A 12,797-nucleotide genomic window follows, 5' to 3' on the forward strand; every position below is an offset into this window, starting at 1 on the left:
TAAAACCAGGCTCAAAAAACAATTTTAACATGTGTATCACCCTAATCTTGCCACTATCCTCTTTTATTTCTATCACCCTGCTTGTCTTCAAAGAATATTTCCTTAGCTTCAAATTGTGAGTTGTTCAGAATTAGGGTGAGCTATTTTAGGAAAAGCAGGCTCCTAAAAATATATATACAATCTATACAAAATGTAGTAAGGATAAATAATGGTATTAATCCCACAATTTGAAAATAAATTCTTGATTTTATAGTAATCATGTCCAAAGAGTTTTGTATTTTAACCTATTACATTATATTCTTTATGTACTTTTTTGAATAATAAACCTACAATGGAAGAAAATATCAGAAATTGTTGGTTAAAGAAAACAAAGTTTAATAAATGTATTTAAATTTCAAGATATTTCTTAAAGCAAAACATTTCAGGCATATTATTAATTTTGTATTCTTACTTCACAGCTAGAAGAGGGAGGAAAAAGAAGAGAAGACGAAGTCTGAATAAGTGATATAAAACTACTGTAAAGAAATTTAAAGAAGAAAAAATATATTCTTAGCTCAGATTTTTAAAATTCTTGAAACAATCTTGAAAAATACTTTTTATGTTTATAAAGATTATTTATATTTTTAAAACATTTGCAGAGTAGATTTTTAACTTATTTTGTGAACACTTAAAAAAGATATTGTTCTATATTGTCATAAAGAATCAATATGCCAGTTTAGCTGAACTGCTCCTTTCCTTTTTTTTTTTTACATTGTTGTTATTAAGATTATTTTTTTTGCTTAACATTTTTGTTATTCGAGTTAACTGGGAAAGAGAAAAGGGAGGGATATAGTTGGAATTTAATGTGAGGCAAAACCAAAACTAAACTAAAAAAAAATATATATATATATCATATATATATATAATATATATATATATATATAATATATATATATATTGCAGAAGGGATTCCCTGCACTGGATAACTGACTAAGTAACCTCTAATGACCCTGAAACTAAGATTTTATGCTTCTATGAATTAGTTTGCATGATTTAATGTTCCTAGCTGGAGTGTACAGAGGGCTGAACCTTGGGTCAGAAAGACCTGAATTCAAATCTGACCTCAGACACTTCCTAACTGTGTCACCCTGAAAGAGAGCAAAACATTTACTCTCTCCCTCGGTTTCTTCAACAGCAAAATGGAATAATAATAGCACCCACCTCTCAGGGGTTTGGTGAGTGGTTCACAATAAGCACTACATAAATATTAGCTTTTATTATTATTATGTAATATTCCTTTTAATATTGTGGGATGTTGGAGTTTTTTCTTCTTTTCCTTCTCCCCATCAAAACTATATTAAGTGTTTAATTTTCATTTCTCTTTGTGCTAGTTTATGTAGATCTCATCTCTGATCTCCAGGGGTTTCCAATATATATAATAACAATCTTCTTTCCAATCTCTGTAGTAACAGCCTACTTATCCAATTCTTACCATCCTTTCCAGGATAGTTGATATGGATGGCTATCCTCCTAAAAATTGTTCATGATTCTTTAATGAGCTTACAAACTCAGTTAGCTAAGACATTTATTGAATGTCATAATGATGAAGTCCTAACTAACTTTTTAAGGTGCAAAATCCTTTTTTAGAATTTAGCCTGCCAGATAAGGGCATGTCCCAACCTCCTGGGATATTTCCTTTTTCCTGGATAATTCTAAGTTTTACTTAGGAACTTGCCTTTTCCATCATTGTTAAAACCCCTTTCCTAACTATATGCTCTCCCACTATATTTCCTATTTACCATTCTTGGTATGTATTGTATCTCTCCCTTCATTTTGTCTGCAACCTCTTGTCTTAAATAAACCTACCTTTTGTCAAAGAGAATGGCTACTGTGAATTCTTCATATGACCAAAGCCCAACATTTGGGGTTTCTCCTAAAGTATATCATCTGGTGCCACATCATCTGCTACATCAGCCACATCAATAGGAAGTATAGTTGTTACAAAGTATTTCCCTCAAATACTGTAGAAAAATATATTATGAGAGTGCCTCATTGTTTTCCCTCTCTCTAGAAATGCCTCACAAAGTGTTTTTTAAAATTTTATTTATTTATTATTAAAGCTTTTTATTTTCAAAACATATACAGGGATAATTTTTCAACATTAACCCTTGCATAACCTTGTGTTTCTAAATTTTCTCCTCCTTTTCCCTACCCCCTTCCCTAGATAGCAAGCAATCCAATATGTTATACATGTTACAATACATATTAAATCCAATATATGTAAACATATTTATACAATTATCTTGCTAATGCCTCATAAAGTTGACTACAAATCACTTTGCTCTTCAGTTTGTCTAGCTCTTTGTTGATTTCTTTTTCCTTCTTCCTCAGTGAGATCAGTGACTGGCCTATAGTCTTTCTATTCATCCAAATTCCTACACTCATAAAGGGACTTTTATATACATATCTATATTTCCTCAAATACCTTAACCTCCCAGTTCCTCAATTATCTCATTTTCCATAACTTATTCTTCTACTTCATCTTAGCTACACACAGAAAGGGTCAAATTCTACATCTATATTACCTACAATTCTACTTTCATGTTCATGAACTCTGAAGATCTCTGATCATAATCTGTTGTCAACTCATTTTGCTCACTGCTTCACAGCCCCTATTATTGGCACCTATTAGGTACTTAATAAATGTTCATTCATTTACAGCAAAAAGAGCCGTATAATGTTAACTGGTCCACTAAGAGACCAAGATGGAAAAAAGAAAGAAAATAAGACATTGTAAAGGTATTGACTGGAGGAAGAATACATTTGTGATGAGACTGACATGGTGGGGAAATTATTATTATGCTTTATTATTTTATAACCAATATTACTCTGTAACCCATCCTGTTCCCCATACTGTCGAATCTCATTTCTTAGCCTAAATCAAAATGTTTTTTCATCTTCACTTTCATGGTATGTGAAAATGTCAAAAAGGTAAACTGAGGCAAGTTTTCCTGGCATTATAAGAGTTTATTAACAGTGAAACTAGTAACTATTAATAAAATAGATTAAATTGTTCACGCCTCAGTAGATCAGTAATCACAATGGCACTGAAAAGATCATATTACTGAGAACCCGTTGGGCAACAGTTGGTAGCAGAAAAACCTTATATTAGCTGTAGCTGGAGAAAGTGGGCTTCAGGTATAACTGATCACATCTCTCTATGACAATTTTAATAAGACTCAGTTGCCTTTATTAATCTTGGCTAGAAAAACAAAACCACCTTAATCAGGATCCCTCTGGGTCAGACTTCCCCCTTGGACAACAAGTTACTCTTAACTTTGACTAGGAAAAATAAGGACAAGAGAGACAGTCCTGGGGGGGAAGGGGAAAGGAACTCAACCTAACCTGGTTCTTCTGTATCACTAAACAGAAGTGAGGGTCTCACTTTAAACTGGTTAGCAAATCAATGTCCTAAGGATTAGGAGAGATCACATTCTTTGGTCATGCCTTGAGTTTGAACTGGAAGAGATTTCATTTTGAGGTAGGCTGAGAAATTAGACAAAGATGAGCTCTTTTCTCAGTCAGAGAATAAACATTTATTAAGTACTTACTGTGAGCCAATAAGCACCTATTATGTACCAAGCACTGTGCTAAGCAATGGGGATAATATGAGAAAAAATAGTCCCTGCCCTCAAGGAGGTTATAATCTAATGGGGAATGCTAAAAGGAAACAAAAAGGGGCACAGGGAATTCACATTTACAGAATTGAAACCAGACTATCTCCAGTCATCTTGATCTATATCTGGCCACTGGATCCAGATGGCTGTGGAGGGGAGAGTGAGGCAGGTGATCTTGTACAGCCCTACCGAACTTAAATTCAATTCATTTGCATGGTATGGCTTCACCTCCCTTATGTCAGGGTCCTCTTCAAGAAAGAAGGACAAACAACAACCTCTGTGAGTAAAGTTGGCCCACAAACTGGAATTGGTCAGTTGGGAGTTCCTTCCTTCTTTCCTTCCTCCTGTTTGGAGGAGTTTGGGCAATAATGGTGGGAAGCTAGTCTTACTTCTTCTCACTAATGTAGAGTTTACATACTAAATACTCCAATACTTCTCTGAGTCTGGCATCAAAAATCCTCCTAATCCAGACCCACTTTCTAGCCCTGTGTCCCCTATTCTATTACATATACTTCATGCTTCAGATATATTAGACTATGAAGCTTTCCCTGAACTCATCCAGTGCTTTTCAGCTCCATGCTTTAATCATACTTTTTTCTCAGTCTAGAATATCATGTATAAATGCAATATTCTCTCTAAAATGTAATCTCAATCTTCTCTTGTTGGGGTTTTCTTAGGGTCTCTGAGAGCAGTCTTTCTTTCAGTTCAGTTCGGTAATCACCATGAGTGCAGCCAGGTGTTAAAGTCCAAATCCTTTATTATCTCCTTCAAAGTCTTGTCTCCTTCATTTGGGGCTCAGCTAGTTTTTCTGGAGGTCTTTCGGATCTTGATTTCAGTGGAGAAGCAAAGGAGGACAGCCTGCCACCACTTCTCTGGTCTTCCCTCGTTCTCATTCTGGCTGAGTTTGTCTGAGCTTATATTCTCTCTAATCAAAGATGTGAATCTTAGAGAACTATAGTAAGTACTAAGTACATGTACTGAACTAGAGAACTGGTAAGCATCATGCTTAATAACCATTATCTGTATTAATTCCACTGACAGCACCTTATTTCAAGTTCTGGCCCCTAACATATAACCCTCTCCTATCTTCCTATCAAAATCTTAGTCATCTTTAAGAGTCAGCTCAAATGTAATTTTCTCTTTACCTCTTTAATCAAACAGAATCTCTCTTTTCTCTGAAACCTTAAAAATACTACTTGTGAGATGTCATAAAAGGGATCCATGGCATAGTAGGAAAAACTCTGGACTTACTTGGAGCCAGAAGAACTGAATTCACTCTAGTTTTGACATTTATTAACTGTGTAAGCCTAGGCATTTAATTTACTGATATTCAGAGAAAATAAATATATTGTTCAATGTCAGATAGTTAGGGGTCTTCTACCCATGAAAACATGGATAGTTTCAGCCCCTGACAGTCTCAGATTAAACCTGCTCAATCAAGTCCCATAGTTCATATCAATGGCAAATACTCCCCTATCTTTCCTAGGAGTTATGCTTTTCTTTCAAGATACAGAGGGGGGTTTCTAGAGTTTTTTTTTGAGTTCAAGATCTCTTTAAATATCTATCATTTTTAGGTATCCTTGTGTAGCCTGTGTGGAACAGAAGATTCATACTTAAAAAAAATTAATTTTAATTGATGTCTTTTGTTTTTGACCATCACTGGAGAAGGAAATGTAAACCACTTCAGTATCTTTGCCAAGAAAACCCCATGAATAATATTAAAACAATAAAAGATGGCACTGGAAGATGAGTCCCTCAGGATGGAAGGTATCCAACCCAGTACTGGAGAAGAACAATGCCCAACAAGAAGTAGCTCCAGTATTAATGAAGCAACTAGACCAAAGCAAAAAGGAAGCTTAGCTGTGAAGAATGTGCCTAGCATGAAATGAAAAACTGAAACTGTACAGATCAACATTGTATAGGAACCTGGAATGTAGGATCTACCGTGTTTCCCCAATAATAAGACACTGTCTTATTAATTTTTTGGACAGAAAAACACCAGAGGGCTTATTTTCAGGGAAGGGCTTATTTTAATGAACATTGACAGCAATTTTAATAAACAGGTAAATGTGAACAAAAACAAGTACCTTTATTCAATAATGATCATGTCATCTTCTTCAACAACATCGTCATAAGTGTCCATACCCTGAATTCCGTCCTGGATGTCTTGAGCCTCTATTTCCTTCAGAAGAAGTGGACCCAATCTGTCATGTCCAGCAATATAGCTCTCTTTAAATGAACATGTCTTGTCCAGGTAACCTGCTCGTAGTGCCTTGGCGACACAGCTGTCAGTTATTTTATCCCATGACTTCTTCACCCAAGTCACGACTTCTTGCAGACAGGGATTCACAGAGTTTCCACGCTGATTTCTTTCCATTCTATTTTCAATGTAGTCATTGACTTCCATGCGCAAATGGTCCTTGAATGACTTATTTATTGTAATATCAAGGATCTGGAGATAGGCAGTCATTCCTGCAGGAATCATTACTTGATCTATTCTTTTCTCTGCAAGGAAATTCTTCATTTCTTTAGCGCGGTGAGTGCTGGCTGAATCCCAGATTATCAGACCTCTTTGGTTACCTCATATAACAAGTGGCAGCATTAAATCAACCCACTTTCTTATAACGGCTTGTGTACAGCAGACTTTTTGGTTTCAAGAACGTAAATGCCTGATACATGTTCAATCTTATCTTTCTTGCCCTTACTGATGATTAGATGTGTGGCTTTCTTTCCATCCAAACGAATTGCCAAAACACAGGTGACCCGTGCAGACAGAATAATAAAATTATGACCATCAGTCCTTCTTTTCACTCCATCATGCCCCTCAATAATGTTTTAACCCCATCATGCTCCCTGAGTGCTCCTTCTATCCTCCATGATGCCCCCTGAGTTCTTCTTTTATCCTCCATTATGCCCCCTGAGTTCTTTTATCCTCCATCATGCCTCCTGAGTTCTTCTTTTATCCTCCATCATGCCCCGAGTTCTTCTTTTATCCTCCATCATGCCCCCTCACTCCCGGCTTACATACCGGGTTTTTATGTTGTCCTGCCTCAGCTCTCCTCCGCGGCGCTGCTCTCAATGGCGCCAGCAAGCAAATCCCTGGGGAAGAACAGGATGATGCGCTCACTGCTGCAGCTCTGATTGGATGCATCTCGGAGCACGGCATGCGTTTCACCCCGGGGGGAGGGGGAGGTGGGGAACGATGCATACAGAGGGTACCATAATATAGCGTGTAGCTCAGGGGATCACCTTCACTACAGTAGCAATCTCAATAGGGCTTATTTTCAGGGGAGGGCTTATTTTAGAGGAATCTTACACAGTAAGGAGGGGGCTTATTTTCGGGATAGGTCTTATTATTGGGGAAACACAGTATGAACCAAGATAAGCTGGTTGTGACTAAATAGGAAATGAAAAGATTAAACAATGACATCTTGAGTGACAGTGAATTTAAATGGACAGGAATGGGTGGATTTCATTTATGTCATTATTACACATACTATTGTGGGCAAGAATCCCTTAGAACAGGGGTGGGGAGCCTCTGTAGGTAGGAGAAATGATTTGCATAATTAACTGTAGGCAATGATAAACTGAAAGCTAGGTACAACAACCTCCCACTACTTGAGTTGTATAAATTGATAATTTTGATTGGCCCATGAATGGTGTTATACATATTCAAATAGCCCGTGGCAGAAAAGTTTCCTCACTCCTGCCTTAGAAGAAATAGAATTTCCTTGTAGTCAATAAAAGGCTGAGAAAAGCAGTAGTGAGGTATGATCTTGAAAGTGACAGATTGATATCTGTTTAATACAAGGCATACCATTCAACATCAGATTAATGCAAATTTATGCTCCAACTACTGATATTGATGAGGTCAAAGATAATAAGTTCTATGAAGACCTTCTAGAAATCTTATAGAAATAATTCCAAAAAGTATTCACATTCATCACATTCATCATAGTGGACTAGAATGTTAAAGTAGGAAATCAAAAGAAAATAGCACTGAACATGGAACCATTTGGTTTAATTGAAAAAAAAAGTAAGACAATGCTATAGTATCATCTTATTTATTAACTTATATGCAGAATACATCATGTGAAATACCAGGCTAGATAATCACAAGCCCAAATTAAGATTACCAGGAAAAATATCAACAACCTCAGATATGCAGATAATAACATTCTAATGGTAGAAAACAAGAATTAAGATGCCTCTTGATGAGGGTGAAAGAGAAGAGTGTAAAAGCTGGCTTAAAGCTTATCATCACAGAAACTAAGAAATGTTGAATTCCCAATCCCTATATTTTTTCCCACCTGCATTTTTGATTTTCTTCACAGGCTAATTATACAATATTTCAGAGTCTGATTCTTTTTGTACAGCAAAATAACAGCTTGGACATGTATACTTATTTTGTATTTAATTTATACTTTAATATATTTAACATGTATTAGTCATCCTGACATCTAGGGGAGGGGAGTGGGAGGAAGGAGGGGAAAAATTGGAACAAAAGGTTTGACAATTGTCAATGCTGTAAAATTACCCATGCATAAAACTTGTAAATAAAAAGCTATTAAAAATTTAAAAAAAAAAAAGTAAGAAATGGGCAATTGGTCCCATGACTTCCCGGCAAATAGAAAGTGGAAGCAGATTTCATATTCTTGGGTTTGAACATCATTGTAAGTGGTGACTATGATCATGAAATTATTTGGAGGGAAATTACTTGCTCCTTGGAAAATCTGAACAGCATACCAAAAAGCAAAGATATCACCTTGCCAAAATTAGTGTAGTCAAAGCTATGTTTTTTTACAGTAGCAAGGCTATTGGATTGTATGGAAAGCTGAAGGTTACCGAATTGACACTTTTGAATTATGGTGCTAGAAAAGACTTTTGAGATCCTTTGGACAGCAACAAGATCAAATTAGTCAATACTTAAGAAAAAAATTCAGGGTATTGTGAGGGATGTAGAAGACCCTTACCCAAAATGACTACTCAGAGCTCATTCAGTAGAAAGCAGAAAAATTATTTATTAATAAATTCTCATGAGAATGAGCAATTGCACTGCGAGGAGGGAAAGAGAAAGCTCGCAATAGAAGGGCTAAAGATTTAGGAAAGATATACAGTTTTTATACGTTTGGTTACAAAGGATTACATCATAGGTTGGGGAGCATTGAGAAATAGGTGCCTTCTCCCCTAACTGAATGTTAAACATTGGTGCCAAAGGCACATTAGAACAGAATGCTTTGTTTCCCTGATTCTGAGAGGAATCATCAGTCAGACCTTCAAACTTCAGATTACTGAGCTGACAGCATTTAATCTAATCTAAATCTAAATATTGATAACATTGAACAAGGATAAATGTCATCATTTCTGGTTAAGTAAAGATATCTAAAGTTTTAAGTAAATATTGGTTTGCACACACCATACTTATGCAGGTCACAGAGACATAGAAATAATAAAAAGTACAGAAAAAGAATTTAAACATTCCTGTAAGTTCTTCACTTTATTTCTCCATTCCACGCAGTATTCACTAGGAAGATCAAGTACTGAACCTGAAACTTACTTTTCCCACATAATGAGAAGACAAGATTCATTGGAAAAGACCCTGATGTTGGGAAACAGTGGAGGCAAAAGGAGGAGACAATAGAAAAATGAAATGGATAGATAATTTCATGGAAATGAGGAACATAAACTTGAACAGACTTTGGAAGATAGTGGAGGATGGAAGAGCCTGGAATGCTATGGACCAAAATGGTCACAAAGTGACAATGGACATAACAACAAAGTATTTCTGTGCATCCTTCACTCTCTTTCAAAGAACCATTCCATGTAACAAGAAAAAAAAACCCAGTAATTTTTAAAGATAAAAAAGAAGAAAAAAGTACAAATGGTGATCAAATAGTGGAAATACACTAAAAAAGTCAAAAAACTATGCAATGTGCAACATCTGTAGATGTTCCATCTCCACAAACAGGTGACTTTGGGGTGTTGTCTTTACAATTTTATTACATTCCTCTTCTTCTTCTTTGTGTGTGTGGGGGGGGGGGAGGGGGAGAGATAGCGATAGTTGTTCCTGACATTTACATTGTTGTCATCATATATATTGTATATATTGTTTTCTTGGTTCTGCTTCACTCTGCATTAGTATATGGATCTTTTCAAGCTTTTCTGTATTATTGTCTTTATTCTGCTTTTCTTTATTATTCAGTTGTCTGAATAGAGGCAGGAGTATCCTGAGCATGGGGACAGCTAGAGAGAATGCCCTGGAACTGAGACATGGTGTTGTCTTTTTTGGAGAATATCGAGGAGGTCAGTATCACTGAATTGAAGAGTTATGTGTTGAGGAATAAGATTTAAGAAGACTGGAAAGATAGAAGAATGGATTCAGGACTCTGAATGCCAAATAGAGCATTTTGTATTTGCTCCTGGGAAGCAACAGGAAGCCATTGAAGTTTATTGAGTAAGGGAATGACTTGATTGGACTTGAGTTTGAAGAGAAACTCTTTAGTGACTGAATTTGAAGATGCTTTGGAGTCAGGAGATGTAAGACAGTAATGTAAGCATGAGGTGATGACAACCTGCACCACAATGGTGGCAGTTCTCGGGAGTGAAGGAGGCATGCTTGAGAGACTTGTCAAAGACAAAATTGACAGGCCTTGGCAAGAACTTAGGGCTGACATCTGGGGCGAGGGCAGGGAGGGAGGGGAAAAATCGAAACAGAAGTGAGTGCAAGGGATAATGTTATAAAAAATTACCCTGGCATGGGTTCTGTCAATAAAAAGTTATTAAAAAAAAAAAAAAAAGAATTTCGGGCTGACGGGTGAGAAAGTGAGGAATCCAGGATGGCTTTTATCATGTTGTGAGCAATGGAAATGGGAGGGTGCTGATGCCTTTTATAGTAACAGGGAAAGTAAGAAAGAGGAGTTTGAGGAAAAACAGGATGCATTTTGTTTTGAAAGTATTCAATTTAAGATGTCGATTGGGCATGGACCCACACTTAACACCATATACCAAAATAAGATCAGAATGGGTCCATGATTTAGGCATAAAGAACAAGATTATAAATAAATTAGAGGAACATAGGATAGTTTATCTCTCAGACTTGTGGAGGAGAAAGAAATTTGTAATCAAAGATGAACTAGAGACCATTATTGATCACAAAATAGAAAATTTTAATTACATCAAATTAAAAAGCCTTTGTACAAACAAAACTAATGCAAACAAGATTAGAAGGGAAGCAACAAATTGGGAAAACATCTTCACAGTTAAAGGTTCTGATAAAGGCCTCATTTCCAAAATATATAAAGAACTGACCCTAATTTATAAGAAATCAAGCCATTCTCCAATTGATAAATGGTCAAAAGATATGAACATTCAATTTGCAAATGGTGAAATTGAAACTATTACCACTCATATGAGTGTTCCAAATCATTATTGATCAGAGAAATGCAAATTAAGACAACTCTGAAATACCACTACACACCTGTCAGATTGGCTAAGATGACAGGAAAAAATAATGATGAATGTTGGAGGGGATGCGGGAAAACTGGGACACTGATGCATTTTTTGGTGGAATTGTGAACGAATCCAACCATTCTGGAGAGCAATCTGGAATTATACCCAAAAAGTTATAAACTGTGCATACCCTTTGATCCAGCAGTGTTACTACTGGGCTTATATTTGTACAAAGGCTTTTTAATTTGATGTAATCAAAATTAAAATTTTTTAGATCAGGTACAGCTAGGCCACCTTCATTTGATTTTTTTTTCATTAATTCCCTTGAGATTCTTGACTTTTTATTGTTCCATATGAATTTTGTTGTTATTTTTTCTAGATCAATAAAATATTTTCTTGGAAGTCTGATTGGTATAGCACTAAATAAGTAGATTAGTTTAGGGAGTATTGTCATCTTTATTATGTTCGCTTGGCCGATCCAAGAGCACTTAATATTTTTCCAATTATTTAAGTCTGACTTTATTTGTGTGGAGACTTTTTTATAATTTTGCTCATATAATTCCTGACTTTCCTTTGGTAGATAGATTCCCAAATATTTTACGGTATCAACAGTTATTCTGAATGGAATTTCTCTTTGTATCTCTTACTGTTGGGTTTTGTTGGTGATGTATAAAAATGCTGAGGATTTATGGGGATTTATTTTATAGCCAGCTACTTTGCTAAAATTATGAATTATTTCCAATAGCTTTTTAGTAGAATCTCTGGGGTTCTCTAGGTATACCATCATATCATCTGCAAAGAGTGATAGTTTGGTTTCCTCATTGCCTACTCTAATTCCTTTAATATCTTTCTCAACTCTTATTGCCGAGGCTAGTGTTCTAAAACGATATTAAATAATAATGGTGATAGTGGGCAACCTTGCTTCACTCCAGATCTTACTGGGAAAGGTTCCAGTTTTTCCCCATTGCATATGATGCTTACTGTCAGGTTTTAAATATATGCTCCTGACTATTTTAAGGAAAAGTCCATTTATTCCTATGCTCTCAAGTGTTTTTATTAGGAATGGATGTTGGATTTTATCAAATGCTTTTTTTGCATCTATTGAGATGATCATATGGTTTTTGTTTGTTTGGTTATTGATATAGTCAATTATGCTAATAGTTTTCCTAATATTGAATCAGTCCTGCATTCCTGGTATAAATCCTACTTGGTCATAGTGTATTATCCTGGTGACGATTTTCTGTAATCTTTTTGCTAATATTTTATTTAAGATTTTAGCATCAATATTCATTAGGGAGATTGGTCTGTAATTTTCTTTCTCTGTTTTCAGCCTACCTGGTTTAGGTATCAGTACCATGTCTGTGTCATAAAAGGAGTTTGGTAGGACTCCTTCAATCCCTATTTTTTCAAATAGTTTTTATAACATTGGAGTTAATTGTTCTTTAAATGTTTGGTAGAATCACTAATGCAAACAAGATTAGAAGGGAAGCAACAAACTGGGAAAACATTTTCACAGTTAAAGGTTCTGATAAAGGCCTCATTTCCAAAATATATAGAGAACTGACTCAAATTTATAAGAAATCAAGCCATTCTCCAATTGATAAATGGTCAAAGGATATGAACAGACAATTTTCAGAGGATGAAATTGAAACTATTACCACTCATATGAAAGAGTGTTCCAAATCATTATTG

This window comes from Antechinus flavipes, chromosome 1 (genome assembly GCF_016432865.1).
Source record: "Antechinus flavipes isolate AdamAnt ecotype Samford, QLD, Australia chromosome 1, AdamAnt_v2, whole genome shotgun sequence".
In the NCBI taxonomy this organism is placed as follows: Eukaryota; Metazoa; Chordata; class Mammalia; order Dasyuromorphia; family Dasyuridae; genus Antechinus; species Antechinus flavipes.